At 49.8% G+C, this 20,454-nt stretch overlaps 1 protein-coding gene across 4 annotated transcripts in view; it reads left to right on the top strand.

Moving 5' to 3' along the window:
- SSBP3 (single stranded DNA binding protein 3) overlaps positions 1-20,454 on the top strand; it is a 164,635-nt gene that overhangs the window by 37,800 nt on the left and 106,381 nt on the right. Inside the window, exon 1 of one of the 4 annotated variants that reach the window (XM_069592524.1) lies at positions 9,610-9,748. The exons of 2 other annotated variants lie outside the window; for them this stretch is intronic. The gene's annotated coding sequence lies outside the window, so the exon portion shown is untranslated. Of the gene's footprint in view, positions 1-9,609; positions 9,749-20,454 lie in introns of those variants that run through there. One more of the 4 variants, XM_069592533.1, reaches the window with a different exon arrangement.

The following is a 20,454-nucleotide window of genomic DNA, read 5'->3' as shown; positions in this document are numbered from 1 at the left end:
TTCTTTAATTTCAGCAAACCTGAATTGAATAGCAGCCTACTAACTAACTGTAACTTGGGTTAACTCACCCATCCTGGGAGATGAAGCGTGAGTTTCATCTGTGTGCTTAGGATAACAGTCCAGAGTATCGCAGCGTTATTGGCAGGATTATAAGAAAACCATGTAGCAGTCCAGTGTAAGGTATGAATGAGAAGGTTCCAGAAGGTTACCTGAGTTTGTGCTCCGTGTTGCAGAATATGAGAATGGATATGGTTAGTACTCTAACTCAGAGTTGTGTGGACAACAACTATATAAGTAGCCATGAATACGAAATTAGCTGTAAATGAGCTATACATGCCATCACAGAGATGTTAGCGACAGTTGGCGCTCCAGGCTCCAGGAAAGAGCAGTTAGCCCACAGAGGGAATTAGAGAAGGCTTTTTTGGAGGAAGTACCCTCCAAGAAGCAGGGTGGGGGCATTAGCAATGTAATTTAACTCTCGCTTTGTTCCACGCCGTGTTCTAAGTGCTCTACGTAAACTAACTCACTTAAACCTATACCATTACTATGAGGTCAGAGTTAGAATTAATTTTCTAGATGAGAAAACTGAGGCAGAGAGAGGTTAAGTAACCTGCCCAAGGTTACACAACAGTATATGTCTGAGCCAGGAGTTGAGCACTGGCGTTCCATGCTCCTAGACCCCGGCCGAGCAGTGTGGAAACAGTGGGAGCATGGCTGGGGTGGGAGACAGCTGTTGGCAGATCTGGGAAACAGCAGGGTGTGCAGGCGAATGGGGGGTGGGGGTTCATGATGTGGTTGGGTGGGGTGATCGCGAGCAGATCAGGGAGCCTAATACCAGAGTCCCTAACACCTGTGATTAACCACTGGGCCTCATCCCACCCTAGCTCTGTCACTTGTGTGGAGGGCGCCTGGCCTCCCTGGCATCCTCCATGAGAGTGGCCGCTCCCGATGCCTGGCTTCCTCCCCCAGGCCACTTGGGGGGCTCATAGGCGAGCTTTGGGCTGTGCAGTTCCTTAGCGGTTGTTTCCACTCCAAGTTCTCAGATAGAATAGTTACGATCGGCATTTTGGTTATTGCTTTTTTGAAAGTAATTTAAGAAAATCTTAACTCCAGACCTCACTCCAGACTCCACTCACCATTGCGTGTGTGCACGCGTGCACACACACACGTACGCCTGCATTCACTTAGGGCAGCATGTCACTGATGCGACAGAGCGTGTCCTCACCTCTGTACCTAGGCTGCCAGGTGCCTCTCGACACGTGTGTGCGATGCCCTTTGATTGCTTCACTGTGCAGCACAACGGGGCCTCTGTTGACATGCCAGCTAATTAATTTTAACTCTGCGATGTTGCTCCATCTAGTTGTGCTGTCCAGGTTGTCCAGTGTTTTCTGGGTGCGGATTCGAGGAAAGGTCTGGAAACGGATGGAGGATGTGGCTTCTGACCCTCCCTCTGGGCCCCTCCTCCCTCCTGCCCCTTCTGTGAGCTGTGAGGGGACCCAGGTGGACCCTTTTCCTCTTTGCCTGATTTTCCATAGCTGTTTAGGGGGGAAATGCTGGGCTCTCCTTTTGGGAGAGGTCTTAATTACTAGGGTGTTAAAATTGAGCACAAATCTCACTAACATGGTCTCCTCAAGGGCTGAGTTGTGTGAGAACCAGAAAAAACTGAAATTGTAGACAACTGATTAAAAAAAACAAAGCTGTTGGGGTTTGGCACTGCCGAGCTCACTCTGCAGAGAGGAGGAGTGCCTGGGCAGGGTTTGTAATTAGCACGTGTGCTGTGGGTGTGTAGAAGGGGTATTTCTAAAAGTCTTAAAATAGTCTGTCCTTTTGGATATTAATTTGCTTAGTGCATCCCATGTTGTCCTCTGCCCCTCCCCATTTTTCACATTTCTGATGTTAAGCTTGGCTCAGGCATTAATGTTTGTTTGTAAGATTTGATTTTCTATTTATATTTTCCCCTGCTGCTGGTGTTCCGTTGTGAGAAGCCTCATCCCTTACTTTGTGTTCGGTGGAGTCTGGTTGAAGGACGGGGGGACCTCAGTCTTTCCAGCAGTTGGACCGTGGCAAGTACTTCCTCCTCTCCAGGCCTCAGTTTCCCCATCTATAAAGTGGGGATGCTGGGTTAGCTGTCTTCATGCTCGGAAACCTATTATCACATCCTTTATCATGGAGTGCATTTGACTCTGGAGCAGGGTTCAGCAAACTGTTTCTGTAAACGGCCAGATAGTAGATACTGTAGGCATTGTAGGTTGTATGGTCTCTGGCACCACTCCTCAGCTCAGCATTATAGCACAAAAGTGGGCACAGTCACTGCAGAAGTGAATGGGTTGTGGCTGTGTCCCAATAAAACTTTATTTACAGATATAGATGGTGGGCCAGGTTTGGCTCATGGATCTTAACTTGCCTTCCACAGCTCTAACACATTCTCTTCTCACACACCAGGCTAGTCTGAAGGAAAGAAGTATTTGAATTAAGGACCAACTGCCGAGCTTTCCTGAGGGCTTACCTTGCGAGGACCCTGGTCCGTCCCCTGTGTTTCCACCTCTGGTAGCTGGGGAGATTGCCCATCCAGACACCTATAAAGACAGGTGTGCCTGCCTCTGTGCAAATCACCATTTCCTGAAGAACTGTAAGATTTGGTAAATTCTGGGTTAAGTCTGATTAAGGAAACTCTACCACAAAATAATCTGCCTTTCCCTTTGATATACCTTTCCAGTGGGAGAAAAAAAATCAAACTTGGCTTTTTGCTCTTGTCAGTGTAGTGGTTTTATTGACATTTTAAAAAGTTCTTGGTATACAAGGTAGTTTCCTGCACAGTTGTAATGTGCTTCTCTCACCCCCTGACACAAAACTTGGTTTTTTAAGAGGCTGTTTCTTGAAGAGCCAGAGAAGACTGGCTTGTGGGGTAAAGTTGTCTGAATAAGGGTTATCCCTCTTCTTTGTAACTGTCCAACGTAATATCACATGGTGGATTTGGTAGCAGAACTTCCTCTCATTTTCTTGAGTTGTGCTAAATACTTTTCTTCCAGGTGAAGACTCATTATTTACATTATTGCTGAAGGCTGTATGTGTCCTTCTTTATGCTGGGGAGAAGGAACACTTATCCCCATTTCCCAGATTGGTAAAACAAGGCAGCAGACAGTTCAGAGGTTTGCAGGTCGGGATTGAAAATCTCATTGTGATAAGTCAGGTGTCTTTATCATTTACCCTGTGAAAACAGAATTGTGACTCAGCAAACAGTATCTGGGCATTCAAGGGTGCTATGCTGTTGGGGGCTTCTTAAGGCCTGGTGCCTCCCTTCCAAGGAATGCCCTCCAGAGAGTGGTGATCCTGAAGGTGGAGGCTGGGAGGATTATGCCACGTTCCTCTTTCCAACCCATGTAAATAAGCAGTCTAAGTAGAACAATAGTATGCTCTGCAAACCCACTTTGAGATAATTCCCTCTGTCCCACCAACCCCATCCAATAAGATTAAGACCCCTGGGAAGTGCACTGCTCTTGTAAATGCAGCCTTTGCTGTTATCTAGGGGAGAGAATGAAGGAAAAAAATTCACCACTAAAAGCAGAACTAACCCTAGGGGCAGCCTAGCTTGTGGCTAAGATGCTCTGACAAATGTTTGGACAGCTTAAGAAGATAAACTAGAACTTAAATAAATAAAACCAACTACCTGGTCTATGAAAAATTAGATTTGAGGCCCTGTTGTTTCCTGAAGCTTTCAAGGCTAGGAGCTTATAGGGTAGGAAGCATACCATTCCTGATGGAATAACTTCTTCCCCAGGTGTCGGGAACCCTTTGCCTGTGCAGGGGCCACCTGGAGGAGCAGGGGTGGGGTGGAGCATCCACTTGTTGGGTCCTCACTCACCAGTGGACTGCCACTGTGGTCTGGAGAGGGGGTCGTGGGTCTGAGCTCAGATGCCCATCTACCACTCATTAGCTAAGTCACTTTTTCCACAGAGCAACCCCTGGTGACCCGCACTCTTTGCCAGATTGTTTTGGGGATGTGAGGACTGTTGATGTAGTTGAGTCTGCACTCCTTGGGCTCTTTTAATTGAGCACCTGCTTGGTGCTGGGATTGTTCAGTCGGTACAGGGCTGGCAGCAAACCCTCAGTGTGCTCCAGGGACTTCCTGGTGCAGAGTGAGGAAATGAGTGACGAGTGACAGCGGGAGGTTTTTTCCTCGCTAGGATGTTTTTGTGGCTGTGTGTATTTGTGGTTTCCTCTGCTTGTCCTTACCATGGAGGTGAAGACCTGGATGTGGACGATTAAATAAGATGCCCACCTATGAATGAAAAGATGTGAAATTCTAAAGTTTGCTTTAAGCCACCCAAGAAACCTGTGTCAGGCCTTGAACCCCTTGCTTTCATGAACTCTTGCAGGTGTTCCCCCATCTCCCTAAGTCTCTATCCAGGAGAACTTCTGGTTGCACCCTCTTTGAGTGTGAAAGGGAGGACTGAACCCACGGGGTGGGGGAAGATGGTAACACCTCCCATTCAGGGAGAGTTAAAAGAGAGGCCTTTCACCTTTTAACGATAACACACATTGCCCGGCAGCATCACTGCGGCGTGGGGGCCCTGAATGTATCCGGTGTGTCCAGAAGGGCCACTTATCTTGATTTTGGCTGTCACTTCTGTTGCTCGTAGATGCTATGTTGATATATACCACTGATTAGGGCCTGGTTTGTGTCTCTGGCTGCTGGGCCGTGAGGAGGAGGGTGGGGCGGCCCCTGCTCTGTGAGAATAGGTTCCCTATCTCCTCTCTGAGGCCCTGCTGGGACTAGCTATCCCAGAGGCTCTTCCTAAATGCCGCGCCTCCGGGGAGGGCCCAGCTCTACCAGTGGCAGCCACCAGTCTCTGCTTATGCCTTGCCGGCCACCAGTGTGGGTTGACTTGCAGCTTCAGAAGGTCTCTTGTCTTCTTTTTAGGGGTGTTCAGTTTTCCAGATATTTCTTCTTCTCTGCTTTAAACTTCTTTCCAGTCTTCTGAGAAGGGAGCAGAAAGCTTGAGATGAACTGTTACATAAAGTCAAGTCTTCGTTGTTACAGGTCAAGTTACAGATCACCAGTCTTTCAGTAATGTTTTGTGGACTGGTCCTAATCATCCTTTGACCCCAATTGGCTTCTCCAGTTGAGGGTAGAAGTAATTGTAAGGTTTAGAGCTGGACGTGCGTGACATGGGTGCCTCTTTTCAGGAGAGTTTGTAGAGCCGGGCTCTCTGCTAACCTTAAACCTTGTAAAGTGCTTTTATGTACATTATCATCTTGTAATCCAGGCTGAGCCTCTGTAGAGATAGGTAATTGTGGCTCTTGTTTCGCAGAGGTGGAAGTTGAGGCTCAGGAAAGTTTATTGGCATCCCTAAGATCCTGCATCCCAGACTGAGCTGGGACTTGAAATGTCTGTGCTGAAAAGCCTGTGCCTTTTCTGTGGCACCACACTGCCTCCTAGCTTCTTCCCTTGTGGAAACACCCGGGGGGACCCAGGCAGGCTTTCTCTGATCCAAGCCATCCCTAGGCCAGCTCACCCAGATCACAGGCTTCCAAGCACATTAGACCTGGCTGGGGACCCCCGAACCCCTCCAGTGCTGTCATTTTTATGGTTGAGAAGAGATGGGCTGGAGAGAAAGTGAGTTGCCAGGATCATACAGTGGATGTTGATTCTTTTAGAGACTTGTTGACCATACTGAGCACCAGTGTTGTGCCACGTCGTTGAGGATAAGACAGTGAACAAAAGGCAAAATTTCCTACCCTTGTGGAGCTCAAGACTGAGGGTCACACACTCCCGCAACTTTTCTCCCTAAGTTTCTAAAGGATAAACCCTTTATCCCACCATGGGCTCGGGGAAGGCAAAGTGATTTTAATGTAATATTTTGAGCTGAATGCAAGGAGATGGGTGAATCAGCTGGAGAGAAGAAGTTATGTAATTGATTTCTCAAGAGAAGAAGAGGCACTGGGATTGCTTCTTCAAGTACAGGGCACAGGTTGTGTGCTGGGCCCTGTTCTAGTTCCTGAGAATTCAGCGAGTGAACAAAACTCTGAAGGAATTGGCATTTATGATGACATACTTTATTCTGTCGGAAACCTGGTAGTGGCTGGACGTCCCCCGTTTTGCCTGCATGGTGATTACTGATTTGTGATCTGAACATTTCCCCAGGGTGGGTGGTGAGTGCCCTGCTGTGGTCTGCCGCCCCGTGTCAGCAGGCTGGGCTGGGGGTGGCTGGGACGAGAGGACTAGAGGGCAGCTCGTCCTTCTAAGATGAATGCTGACCCGCGACGTTTCTTACGCAGGGTCCACTCCCAAACTTGTTTTCTGATCTGATTCTCTGCTCCACAGAAATGCCGTAAACATTGGAGTTTTTACATAATAGAGCTTTTCTTACTTATCCAGCATGTCCGTCACCACCTGCAGCTTTTGCCACAAAAACACAGTGACCTCTGCAGCCAGGAAGGAGGGTGGGTGGAGTTTGACCAAGGATATCGGGAAACCTTCTGTTTATAAAAAGCCCTCCTGCAGGTTGGTGAGAGGCAGGCAGAACATTCCATATCCCCTTAGGAGTTCTGTACCTTTTTTTTTTTTTTAAAGGAAAAGCTGTTTTAAAATATGAAGGACTTGAATGATCTCCTTTGTGTTTTTCTCCCATCAGCATTTTATCAGTTGATAACCTCTAAAGTCCCTTTTTCATTTTATCACTTGATAACCTCTAGAGTTCCTTTGGCTCATTTCCTCTACAGTCTTTGCTTCACCTCCAGTGACAGGGAGCTCATTATCTGACAGGACGGCACATTTCAGTTTTAGACTGAATGGTTAGAATGGTTAGAAGTCTGTGTTCTTGGTATTATTGCCATCAGATGGAAAGACTTCCCCTTCCTTGTGACAGCTTTTGGGGGGGGGGGCGTTAATTATAGCAGCTCATTCATGTTCTCTGTTCTTCTCATAAAACTCCTCCGCCTCCCCCAGTGGGTTTCCATTTAAAATAGCTCCTGTTCTGTTTTGGAAGGCATCTCGCTGGCTTCTGCTTTGCCAGTGTTCTTCTGAAAGTGTAGCTTCCAAAACTGACCTCCAGCCCCCACGCTTTGGCTCGGCACCCTCCAAGTGTCTGGAGTTGGCAGGAGGGAGGCACGTGGAGGGGCCGAAGACGCTCTTGAGTCGGGAACTGGCTGTGATCCGCTTTACTCTGTGGTAGGTATTAAGTACGTTCCAAGGCCTGTTTCCTGCTCCCAAATGCCAACATCCCTGCCTCTTATGTGAGGTTTAGTTTAATCCCCAACCTTACCTAAATGTTACTTCTATTATTATTCCAAGCTGTGGGTAGAATTTCCCCGTGTCGTTGAGCGCGTGGGTGGGGACACAGCAACGGGATGCCGGCTCTGCCTGGAGCCCTGCTCCTGCACCCTTTGTTCCCAGAGTTCTGTCCAGCTTGGATGGTATTGCTCATCTTAGGATGTCTTTGGAGATCAGACTGGACAAGCTCCTCAGGCTTGTCTCCTGCCCTGGAGTGAGGCCGCAGCAGGACTCCCTGAAAATGAGGGGCTTTTGTTTAGCAGCTGTGGAACTGCTTAGGAAGCTTCTGGTTGGTTCGCTGCAGTCTTGGGGTTTACACCGAAGCACTAAAGCTGCCCTTGCTTTTCCCTCCACCGCTGCTGGGTGTGCTGCCCCTAAGGGGACACACCTGATGAAAATCCGAGAGTTCAGTGTACCCGTTACATACTGAGTGCACGGCAGGCATGGAGAGCTGTCAGCACGGCTGTGAGCCGCTGCATACAAGGGCCGGCTGGTGTGTGAGTCTTCATTTTCATTTTCGAATGCACCGTGCCCGCACTTAGTAAGTGCTCAATAAGGATTTGTTGAATGAACCAAAGGATTTGGATAAACAAGACCAAACAATGGATAAGCTTGGTGGCACCCTGCCCATCTGGTGGGTTAAATGGAAAAACCGGATTCCTTTTTATCTTGCGAATGTTCTTAGAGCTCCTGGCTCTTCCTGAATGCTATAGAGGGTTATAAAGGTGCTGTCACAGTCTTGCCCTCGAACAGGTTAGGAAAGGAGACCCTAAGATAAGAACGCTTGTGTGCATGGATGGTATAGGAGGTCTGCTGTGAGCGCTGGCTGCCCACCTGCCTTGGCTCTGGGGGGTCCTCCTTTGCGGGGTCTCTCCTGTCACTTCTATCAGTGGTGCTCAGGTGCTTGTTAAGTGTGCAGCCTGATGTTTTGCTCCAGTTGAAGCCATGCCCTCTTTCACCCCAGGGGCCAGGCCTGCCCTCACCCTCACCCCATGGCCTTGCCTCAGCGCCTCTTTAACCCGGCTGACCCCTCAGCACTCAGAGGGGCTGGGTGACCGGTGAACATGCTGATAAAAGTCATCACCCCTCTGCAGGCGCCGGGCCGTTTGTGGTACGTCTCATTAATTACTTGGCAAAGAGAACATTAGGACTTTGAATTCTCTGGACTGGCCTTCCTCCCAGGTGTCCCCCAACGCGGGTGACAGGTGGAGGTGGCCAGGCTGGCCGGCAGTGGAGGGCTGAGGTGGTCAGGGGGGTGGGGGGTGGGCAGTGGTGTGCAGGGTTGAATTTTCTCCTTTTTCTCTGCTAATAGTGTCAGCACTCTCCCCCTGTCCCCCACCCCCAGCCTTACAGCAGCACCGCCCATCCACATTATACATCCTGCCCTGCGTCCCCAGCCCCACTCTCTGAAACTGTCTGAAACCGGAGCCTTCTGTTGAGCGGGGCTGCAGCCTGTGTGCAGTCCTGCAGCCTCATTTATCAAGGGCCTGCTGGGGGTTGGGGTGTGCTGGGCACCCTGGTGAGACGCTGGCAGGCTGCCCCCTTGCCACCATGGCCAGGGCTTTCCTTACAGTCCCTGTTCCCGTGAACCTTCCCCCTTTCCTCCTCTCCTGCCCTCTTTTGACTTCTCTTTCCTCTAAGTGGGCTCAGTCCCCTCTCCTCTCCTCTCCTCTCCTCTCCTCTCCTCTCCTCTCTTCTCCTCTCCTCCCTCCCTTCCTTCCCAGGGGTCTTTTCTTGGTCCTCCGCTAGCACTAGCAGCGCAGACCTCCCGCTGGTCTGTCTCTAGGCCGGTCAGTCAGGAGAGTATCTGTTCCCACAGGGAGGCCCATTCACTACCCCCGCCAACACTCTTGCCCATCACGAAGATGAGATGTGAGGTGGGAGGCTTCACCCCTGTTTTTCCACCTCTGGGTAGGGTTATTAAGTCTCCGTGTCAAATCCGAGAGGCCAAGGAAAGTCGTTTTAAAGATTTATTCTTGAAAGACCTCAAGAACTCTGAGCACAAAGAGAGCTGAGTGGTTGGGGTGGGAGGAGGAAGATTTCATGTGAGAAATGGAGAGGGGGCACGGGACAGTTCAGGGACGGGGTCCTCCGGGATGTACCAACCAGGGCTTTCAGATGTGGGTCGGCAGATCAGAGTGGGAGAAGCCGGCTTCCCGGAGCCCTGGTGTTTGGCCTGGTATCCCTGCCCATCAGAGCCAGCTCCGCGTCCCAGAGCTGTGTGTGGGATTGGGGGGCTGGGGGTTGGGGCTTGTTTGGCAGCAGGCGCCTATCAGACAACTGGAAAGTGCCAGCGCTTGCCCGGCCATCTGTCCCTGTCCGCCTGGCTCCCGGCCGCCTTCTGCCTACCCCAGAAGGCCTGCAGCGTCTGCAGTGAGGCCGCGGAGCCTGGCCAGGAGGGGCAGGCGGAGGGCTGTCTTGCCTTTGTTTATTCCCATCTCATATTCGGCTCTTGCGCTTCGGACGAGTTGCCAGGTGTGTGAAGTTTGCTGTGCAGCCTCGTCGCGGTGGTTTTGTGGTATGGCGGTGGGCAGGAACGGTGCGTGTGGCGCTTCCTTTCCACGGTTTGTCTGTTTGCTTCACTGGGGACCTTCGTCCCCCCGCCCCCCTCCCTTTCCACTCCCACCGCTGTTTTTCTTCCTTTTCTTGCTTTAATTTGTAAAAGCGCTGCCAGAGCGGGCCAACTCTCCCGCAGTTTGGGTTCATCTGCGCACCACCCTCTCCAAGCTAGTTAAAGGGTTAAAAATTATGGGGAAGTTCAGCCGGCACTTGCAAGATATGGTTGCCGTAGCAACAGGCCTTCTAATCTGGTAGGTGACCTGAGAGACTGGAGAAGATGTAGGGGTTGGTTTGGCATTTCATTATTTCATGAGGCTGCCTCTCCAGCTGGTTTCTCTACTGAGCTTAAAGCTTGCTGTTCCTGCCGGTAGAATTACTGGCACATTCCAAACCAACAGTGTTGATGGCACGAGCAGTGCGCTGATGGGGGTCTGGCCAGGCAGGGTGGGTGGAGGAGAGGGAGCTGGGTTCCAGGAGCCCTCATCGGGGTCTGTGTCCCTCGCACAAAGAGGGGGCACGGGTAGAAGGGTGTGAACTCAGGTTTGCTTTCCACACACAATAGCTGCCTTCTTAAAACCCCACCGTGTAAACTGAATCCTGTTTTTTAGTGAACTAAGAGGGACAGACTTTTTAGGCAGATTTCAGGAGAACTTCTTTAGTTTGCCAGGAATCCTCCTTAGATTTGAGTAAGGGGTGGAGAGACTCTATTGCAGTACCTACACTTGCTGCCCTCTTCTTTTATTTACCTTCAGCTGGATGTTGTCCAGAAATTTGGTTTAGTTCAGCACATTAGCTGCATGTCTGCTGTGGACTCAGCTCCATGCCTGCAGCAGAAAGGCGAAGGACAAATACCTACTTTCATTCGTTCACTTGGCAAACGTTGGTCGGATGCTGCATGTGCCAGGCTGTGCAGAGAAGGGGAGGCTCAGATCACTCTCCTGGCCTGAGGGCTCCCAGTGTGTGAGGGCCCTTTGCCTACATCTCCCCTTACTTTTAGAGGCACCTTGTATGGAGGACAGGATGGGTTTTTTTGGCTTGGAGAGGCAGAGACACTCACATTCCTCAGCCCACCTTTCTCAGAGGGGTCCTCTCTGTTCTTCTTTCCTCTTGGCTGTAATTACCTGGAAATCTGTGGGCTCAGTAATTGGAACGTGTAGATGGTGTGTTGAGAAGTCCAAACCTTCCTGAACTTGGTGCCCTATGCAGTGTTCTGTGTTAGCTCATGCCCAGGTTCACAGGGATTGGCAATTGGTGGCTTCCTGGGTGTCTTACTTTTCCAGATTTCTTCCCTCTGGAAAGATTGAGGGTTCCTGGAATTGGCGAGGGAATTTTGTATGGCTCACTCCCTTTCCCTGTCATAGTTGTGGGCTCTCTGAAGAGACGTCTGTGGGTTAAAGGCCCAGTCGGTAGTTTGAAGAATCACTGCTTCTACTTCATAGATGCAGAAGCAGAGGACCAGTGAGGCAGGAGTGTCTGTCTCCAGGGCTCTGGGATCCCAGGTGAGGACTTGCCCCACTGTACCATGCCTTAAGCGGACTGTCCACTCCTGTGTGTGGCGGGTGCATGGGAAAGGTTGGGCCGGAATGTGGTTCTTGATGGGTGGGAGTGTGGAGAATTAGGAGGTGCATCTTCACTGCAGATGGCAAAGGGACATGCCTCCTTTTCAGACCAGAGTGTCTATGCACAGCAAGACCCATTGACTGCAGGCTTCAGCTTTCTGGGTTCAGAGGATGGGGTTGGAGGCAGTGGGATAGGAGACTCGTCCCTTGCTGGCCAGCTCTTCCTGGTGTTGTGACACATGAGTGTTCTTGGGATGGCACATGGTCTGCCACCTGCAGCCAAGGGACAGGGTCCAGCCCAGCTCTGGTCCCCTCTGCACCACAGTCTCCCATCTGTAAAACACAGGAATCAACCTCATCATCCTCAGCACCTCAGGTCCCCTGGCCCATGTCCGTGGATAGAAGAAGCATCTTGGCCATGTCTTTCTGCTCTGCTGAGCCTCAGACTGGCTTCTCAGTATAGAATGTGGCTTCAGAGTTGCCTAGTCGTTGTCTGTAGTTTTGTGTGATTTCATGCATTTCAGCGAGGATGTGTTGAGTGCTACCTCCTTTATCTTTGAACTGCAGCACTGGGGAGACAGGGGTCCAGCCACACCTGGGGGGCAGCCTTGGGACCCTGCCTGTTTTTGTTGACTTTCATGGAACCTGAGAGAGGGTGGTTGTAATTGGGTTGTTACTCTGCATGTAATTTACTTGGTTTCCTATCAAGAGAGATCCTGACTTGGGGGTGGGGGGTGGTGTGGTGTGTGTGTGTGTGAGAGTGTAGTGTAGTGTAGCGTAGACCTTTAGGATGTGGAACAGTAGGGGTGCTCAATACTTTATGCCAAGCTGACTTTGAGGCCTGTAAGATCTCAGGGAGTCTGACTATGCTGGGAAAACCAGCCAAATGCCTGTTATTTTGACACCTTTACATTTTGATTGGGACGCACGTCAGAAGTAGCCTTCATGCCAGAGATCTGTGGTTATTCGAACTGTTATTACTAGTGATTTCATGACTGGTGTATCTGCAGCCCTTGGCCATGAGATCCCTATAGAAGTGATGTTAAAAATGGTCGCTAGGGTTAAAAAGATATGTGGTATTTCTTGATCATGTATGACTTAACATCAAAGCCCCCAGAAACTACTGAGTGGGAATAATAAACTTCTTGTTCTACTTAAAAAAAAAAAAAAGTAGAGGTGACCATCTTTCCCACTTTGGCTTAAAGTTCTTTCCCATTTTGGCCCAAAGTTCTTCCTGTCCACAATATGCCTGATTTTGATAGAAAGAATGGATCTGCCCTATTCCAATTAGAGAGCCGAGGCCTCATTAGTTGCAAAATAGATAAAACAAACTGTGTTCATCTCCAAAGTTGGCCGAGGCCCTCAGAGAGCTGCGTTTCCCATTGCAGGGTGTGGAGGGATCCTTAGTGGACTCTTTACAGGTGAAGAAACCCAGGGCTGCGTGGGATGGTTGGCCACCTGGGAACACATTACCTGCAGGGCTGCCACCAAAACCTGGAGCTCCTGAGGGTCGGTGCATCCCCCTCCCCCAAAGTTTCCCTTGCATTCTAGGGTTTGCCATTCAAGGAGTACCCCACAGAGCCTGCTTATATATGTGTTTTGGGGGTGGATAGATTTTCTGTTCTACTGTGGTGCCTCCTGGTTGAGTTTCATGGAGCTTGTTAAGGTCCTTCTATTAGCCCTTCTCTGTTTTAGAGTAGGAAAAATCAACAAAGAATTTACCGCCATACAGCGATTTCAGAGCAGTTGCACTCTCCACACATTTCTGCTAACAGTAATAATAATAATAACAGTAGTGAGTACAATGCTGATCATGGTAGGAGCTCGAATGGTGAAAAAGATGAGTGAGATGCAGCTGCTTCCTGCTACAGATCCTGGCGCAGTGAGACTCATCGGATGGTAGCCACCCACATTTATGCTTGCCTTGTTGTGTTAACGTTGCCATAGTAAGACACGACACGGGTGACTTTATGCTCTGAAGAGTGGGAGGTGAGGGGAAGGGAGGAAGGGGTTTGGAGATGAGATGAAGCCTCATAGGAAGCTGGAGAGACCTGGTAGAAGTTTTTGACCAAGGTTCCCTTGGTATATTTTGTGGAAGTTTGACGTTTTTTCACGATGGCAGTTGAAGAAGCCACCTTACTTACCAGCCAAGAAACTTGGATCCATTTGGGTTTTCTGGAGAATGTCACTTCCTAGCGTAACAAGTTAATTCCTCGCTAGGGGAAGTAGGGCTTGCATCGGTTTCCTTCAGGCTTCCTAAGGCGTCCTGCTCTAGTTCTGAAGCTTTGTGCTTTGACGAGCAGAGTCATGTCTGTAGGCCTTTGGTCCTTTTATGTACCTTGAGCCCTGTCTAGCCCAAGGCTGTGTAGACTGAGGCTACTTGCTGTGTTTTGTCTTTCCTAATAAGGAAGACTGTTGAATTGCTGAGATCCTACTGCCTCTTGGCTCACCCAGGAGTTCCTTATGGAGAATAAACTTGATTTTCAGATGGATAGATAGGTTGGGTGGGTGAAACAGATGAATGGATGTCTGGCTGGCTAGGTAGAGGAGCGTGCTCTTTCAGGCTTGGTTGAGTCAGGAGTCCTTCCAAAATGCCTTGTATTGTTTGAGGACATTTCTGCAGCTGGGTATACAGGCAGCAAACAGGTCCAGAATCCCATGATGGTCAAGTGCAATTTCTGATCATTTCTGTAGACTCTGCTGGAGGCTCCTTCCTACTACTGCGTTGACCCATTGAGGAACCCTGTCTTATGTGAATATCCCACATGCCAAAGGAGTATGGAACGATGAAGGAAGACTGTTTTTAAAGCTTAATTTATATTTAAATTATTACAGCATCACTCTTGAGATCTGTGAATTTCAGCATTTGTAGCTTCAACAATTCACAGGTGACAGGAGTAATTTATAACCTCCCTGAGCATAACTTTGATTTTTGGCCTAAGAGTGGCTGGTGGGCTTGTGAGTCGCTTCGCTGGCGGGAAAGCCTGGTGCTCTGTTCGGAGCCCGCAGTGCGTGGGTCTGGTTCTTTGATTCATGATCTGATTTCATCCTTATAGAAACCCTGGGAATTGGGCATAATTGCTGTGGCTTTACACCTGAGGAAGCTGAGGAAATTGTGTGTGCCATACATGGTCATTTTGAAAAGGAGAAAGAAGAAAAAGTCACCCCTTCTTTCCACCATCAAGACTAACTCTGTGCTGACTTCTGGGGGGACTGCTTCTTTTCAGGGTATTTTCCTCCTCTTTCACTTTCCATTTTCGCATAATCACGTTCCAGTCAGAAAATTCTCATTACGGAAAGTCACGTTTCAGAAGCTGTGTGGCTGTTTCCAGTCTCTGAGTTGCTTTTGGTGCTGGTTGCGGTCTTTAGAGGGTCTCTGTGTAGGGCTGTCTCCGCACCCCTGGGCTGAGCTGACCCGGGAGCTGGAGTGTTTCTTTCAGCTCAGAGTCCTGGGCTCAGGCATTTGAGACCTAAGCAAGGCCCTTTGTGTCTACAGTGGTAGTTGATTGGAGTGCTAATGAATCAATTAGAAAATTACTTGCTGCTGAGATCCTCAGCCAAAGGAGAGTCGTGCACAGTCTTAGAAAACCATCCGAAGGCCATACGCGTATAAATCTCTCTTGGCTGTGGCCCTCGTAAATCGCACCCCAGCCTTTCTTGGACCTGTTAATCACTTGAGAAAAACGGGAGCACTTCTGCTTTGCAGGACTGCTTGTGCTTGGCACGGTTTTCTAGCTTGTACTTCTGTCCATTCTTCATGGGCAAGAAAGAGAAGACTAAGAGTTTCTAAGAATAGCGTTTGTACCACAGTTAGAAAAAAAAAAAAAGAAACCATTTTGGGGCCGTTCTTGTGTTCCTACCCGGAGTCCCCTACTCCAGCCCCACCGGGAGGTACTGTTGCTATAACATATATGCCCCTTTTTAGGAACAGCGGATCACACACTGAGGAAGGCAGTGGCTCAGCCCGTAAGCTGTCCCTCTGTCACAAAGCCTTTTCACATGGCCGCCCCCTGAGTCCTACGTCTGAGTGGGTCTTAATCGCCCCAGGATAGGAGTGGCAGCTGGGGCACAGCGAGGAGGGATGGAAATGGTAAAGGCCTTCTCGGTGAAGTACCCTGGGTTGGGGTTTGGTGAAGTTTAATCTCGGGCAGAAGAGCTGGCGTGACAGCTAGCAGCTTCGGTGGAAGAGCCCCTGCGGGGGTGAGATACCGGGGGGCGGGGCTCCAGACGGCAGCTGATTGTGTTCTGCGGTCCGGGGTGTTCTCCAGGTATGTTTGAACCCGACACGGAAGTGGGTAGAGGAGAGAGAAGTTAAAGCGGGTGACGAATCCTCAGTGAACCGAGAGCCATCTCTTGAGAAAGATCCTCTGCAAAGTAATGTGGATGTGTTTTTCTGGCCCTTCTTCACCTGGTTCCTAGTGCACCTTTTTAGCCCTCATTTAATGAATACGATGAAGACTACACTGGTCTTCACCTGGTTTCTCTGAGAGGAGCTGGTTTGCTTCGCCAGAAGCAGATCACTGCTGGGTTCCCCTTTGACCTTGGCTTCACTGGGAGGGAACGAGTGGGCACCTGGGCCTTGTGTTCCTGGCTGGGCAGGCAGGACTGTTTGTTTATAATCTCGTATTCTGTCCTTTCATCCCCAGGATGTTTTATGTGTCATGGCAGTTCTGATGCATCCACTGTTGGGTGCCTTGGATATCCAGCAGTTTTTTCATTCAAATCACAAACATCTGAGTGCCTGCCCTGAGCCAAGCGCTGTTGTAAATGCCACGAGTACAGGGGGGAGCAGTGCAGATGATAACCCTGCCTGTCCTCACGGGGCTGACATTCTCGTGAATGAGGAAATCTGCTGTTGACCTTAAGCTGATTTGGAAAATAGGACCATAATAATTCTGATCTCTCCTTTGTAGCGGCTCTTTTTAAAAATACCCACTGTTGGCTAAGCATCTTAGGTTTGCCATCATGTCCCTTCCTCAGATGAACTGTGTTAAGGTAGGTATTGTCACCCCGTTTCACAGACGAGACCCGTAGAGCACATTGCTGCTGCTGCTGCTAAGTCACTTCAGTCGTGTCCAACTCTGTGTGACCCCATAGATGGCAGCCCACCAGGCTCCCTCGTCCCTGGGATTCTCCAGGCAAGAACACTGGAGTGGGTTGCCATTTCCTTCTCCAATGCATGAAAGTGAAAAGTGAAAGTGAAGTCGCTCAGTCGTGTTCGACTGTTCGCGACCCTATGGACTGCAGCCTACCAGGCTCCCTCGTCCATGGGATTTTCCAGGCAAGAGTATTGGAGTGGGGTGCCATTGCCTTCTCCAAGAGCACATTGCAGGTGCTCAATAAATCTTTGTTGGCCAGCTCAGTGGCATACAGTTTGCAGGGAGTGGAGCTAGGTCTCTAGCCCAGCCCAGGTTCTCAACAAGATACCAGGCTGCCTCTCCAGTGCTGCACTTGTCCCTTGTACCTGGCTTTATTTTGTGGACTTGCTTTGAGTGTGAGTGTCAGAACCCAAGAAGATTGTGGCACGAGGGCTTGGTGTGGTCTCTGACCAACTGTAATAGATCAGTATTACCCATCATTGCTGCCGCTGCCACTGCTGGAGGTTGCTTTGTTTCTGGTGGTTTTCTGGAAGTGGAGGTGAGATTTAGAGGCCACTTGCTTCACCAGTGACTGCTGTCAGTCTCCCGGCCTCCCACCACCTGAGCTGTGAGTGTTGTAGGGGACTGAGGCTGGGATGTGCCCTCCCTGGTGCCCCAGGACCCCAGGTGACTCTGCCCCTTAAGCTGCTACAGGTGAGGCAGCGTGCGGAACCTCAAGCGGCATCCATCCACCCAGCCAGCTTCTTGACCATCTGATGTTGACTCTGCCCCCTCAAGTTCCAGGTAGTGAAAACCCAAAACAAATAAAGTGCAGCCTCTGGATGGAAGTGGGTTGGCTTTCTCTTTGCAGAAGCTCAAAGTGTAACAGCTCTGTGGGTAGACTGCTCTCCAGGTGTTAACCTGCTTGGCAGGCTGTTGGAGTAAAAAGTTCCAGCAGGCATCAAGCGAGTCGGGGAGGGAGTGAGAAGTGTGTGGCTGGTCATGAGGGGCAGGGGGACGGGCTGCTTTCTTTGCCTCTTGTCTTTGCCCTTGGCCTTCAGGCTCTGTTCTGAACTTTCTCCTTCTCTCTCCCCCTTTCTGCTGACTCTCCTTATTTCCACCCACTTTCCACCCCATCCCCACCTCTTCTCTGTATTTTGTAACGTCTTGTGTGCTGTCTCAGACTGTCCTTGGCTGTTAGTTGGTAGGGGAAGGGACAGAACCCCCCACCCACTAAAGGTCACCTGCTTGTGTCGCTGTGACACAGACGGGGAATGGGGACTCTAACGTGTCCCAGACGGTATTGCTGGGATGTCAAGGGTGGCTGCACAAATGTCAAGGTGGGTCACAGAACCCTGAGTTGGGAGCAGTGCAGAGAAGGAGGAGAGGGGTGGGGCAGGGTATAGGTGGAGGTTGGCGAGTTGGAAATAATTCAGGCTGTATCCATTTCCTAGGCTGCAGTAACAGACTGTCACAAATGGGGTGGCTTTAAACAACAAATTTATCCTCTCACAGGTCTGGAGGCTAGAAGTCTGGAATTAAGGTGTCGGCAGGGCCATGTTGCCTCTCAAGTCCCTGGGGGAGAGCCTGTTCCATACCTTTCTCTTATTTTTTGGTGTTGCTGGCACGCCTCAGCGTTTCTTGGCTCGCATCTCTCCAGTCTCTGCCTCTGTCATCCCACGGCCTCCCCGTGGGTCTGTGTGCCTAAATTTCCCTTATTTTATAAGGATCCCCGTCACTGGATTAGGGTCCATCCTAACCCAGCATGATCTTGTCCTAACTCGACTACATGTACAAAGGATTTAGACTTGACAGAGTGGTCGCTGGTTTGACTTACAATTTTTTTTGACTTTACGATGGTGGGAAAGTAATATGAAATAAGGAAAAACCGGTACTTTAGATGTTGAATTTTGAACTTTTCCCCAGACTAGTGACATGAGGTAGATCTCTTGTGATGCTGGGTTAGCGGCAGTGGCTGCAGCCCGCAGTCAGCCTGACAGTCACAAGGGTGAGCAATGTACACAGACCACCCATTCCCTTCCGGACCACCATTGTGTTTTTCGCTTTCAGTACAGTATTGAATATGTTACACAAATTGGCTTTGCAGCCCTTCGTTATAAAATAGGCTTTGTGTGCAATGATTTTGCCCAGCTGGGGGCTGATGTAGGTGTTCTGAGCACGTTTAAGATAGACAGGGGGGTTAAGCTCTGATGTTCATGAGGTTTGGTGTACTAAGTGCATTTTCTTAATATGATCTTTAGTTATATTTTCATAACCCCCTTGTAAGTCAGGGAAGATCTGTACTTCCAAATAGGGTCACGTTCATAGATAGGGACTGGGGGTGATGACTTGCACATATTCTTTAGATGGACACAATTTAACCCGCAATACAGGGTGATAAAGCCAGCCCCGAATCCAGAGGACGTGTTCAAATTCCTATTATAAAGGGCCGTAAAGATCCTAATCGACTGGGTAATTCCAGCCAGTCTAGTAAACTGTGTAAGGAATCCGCTCTCTGCCAGGTTCCGGGCTTGGCTCTGCACAGAGGTGAGATGCCTCCTGGCTTTTATGGTGAGAAGCTACTTCTGTGGAAACCAAGGTTTTAAAAAGAAAGCTTAAAGGAAACATTCATGCAGGTGCTTCGGGGATGACCTTAGAAGCACCGACAAGCTTTTCCTTCCTGCCCTATTAATTTTGAGGCCAACTTGATCAAGCCAGGACTTACTCTCCCTGTCCTCTGGCAGAAGGAGATGGGGCCAGGTGGCTGGGAACCCCTGGATCTGGAGGCAGTTTTGGTGCTTCTTCCCTGCGGGGTGGGTGGGGCTTAGAAGGTCTTTGAAGTGTGCTTCTTGGCGTTGTCTGTGCAGGCAGCCTTGGGAGCTAGGAACAGTTTCATAGAAAGGGCAAATCCTGGGTGGGGTCAGTAAGGAAGTTTTTACTGGGGCTCCTGTGTTTCTGCTGTGGATGCGCATGGGTCAGCATCTGATGGCTTGGCCCAGCACCCTGTCTTCCCTCACAGAAGTTTCCCGATCAAGCAGAAGGATCTGACCCTGAGTCTGAGCATTCTCCCCATGACTTTATAGTCTCCTTGGTCTGAGAAGCATTTCCACACAGGGGACAGAAGTGGAGCAGAAAGCATTTGTAGCTGTTATGTTGGTAAAAACCAATGTAATATAATTAGGAAGTCTGGATCACACATATCCCTAAGATACAGGGACTGAAAACCACACACCCGAAGGAAATTTACAGATGTTCGCATTTCAGAGAGCTGTCAGCTGCTGAGGGCTTCAGTGCTGGGGCGCTTATGTTCTCCATCTCTCTCCTTGTCCTGCCTCCCCCCAAAAAGAGACAAAAATTAATTAGGCGTTGCCCTCAATTCTTTCCCTGGTGACTCAGACAGTAAAGAATCTGTCTGCAGTGCAGAAGACCTGGGTTTGATCCCTGGGTTGGGAAGATCCCCTGGAGAAGGGAATGGCACCCCACGCTGGTATTGTTGCCTGGAGAATTCCATGGATCGAGGAGCCTGATGGGCTACAGTCCATGGGGTCATGGGGTCGCAAAGAGTTGGACATGACTGAGTGACTAACTTTCAACTCTTTCCCAGTTTTGGGGGCTCTTTCCACGACCTTCGCTGCTCAGAACCTGTGAGGTCAGCTGGGTCTGCCACTCTCTGTCCATCGTCACAGGAGAGCTCTTTCTGCATCCCACCACAGAGGACCCAAGGAACTGTCTGAAGTGTGCTCTGGTTTCATCAGAATGATACCTTCCCTGGAGTGGAAGGCTTTCTATTCCCGGAGGGGCCCTCCTGGAATCTGCTCTGGGCAACAGCATAAGTATTTATGATATTATGCCAAGTTGATTGTGTGCTTTACCTAGGTAGCTTTGTAAGTAGATTAGTTCCAGGTCTCATTTCCCAAAAACTCCATGGATGTGTGTTCATTGTGAAGGGAGTTAGACAGTAAACATAAAACTCTGGCACTGCTCT

This window comes from Ovis canadensis, chromosome 1 (genome assembly GCF_042477335.2).
Source record: "Ovis canadensis isolate MfBH-ARS-UI-01 breed Bighorn chromosome 1, ARS-UI_OviCan_v2, whole genome shotgun sequence".
NCBI classification, from domain to species: domain Eukaryota; kingdom Metazoa; phylum Chordata; class Mammalia; order Artiodactyla; family Bovidae; genus Ovis; species Ovis canadensis.
Note: the sequence above shows the minus strand (reverse complement) of the source record. Positions and strands in the feature narration are given on the sequence as shown.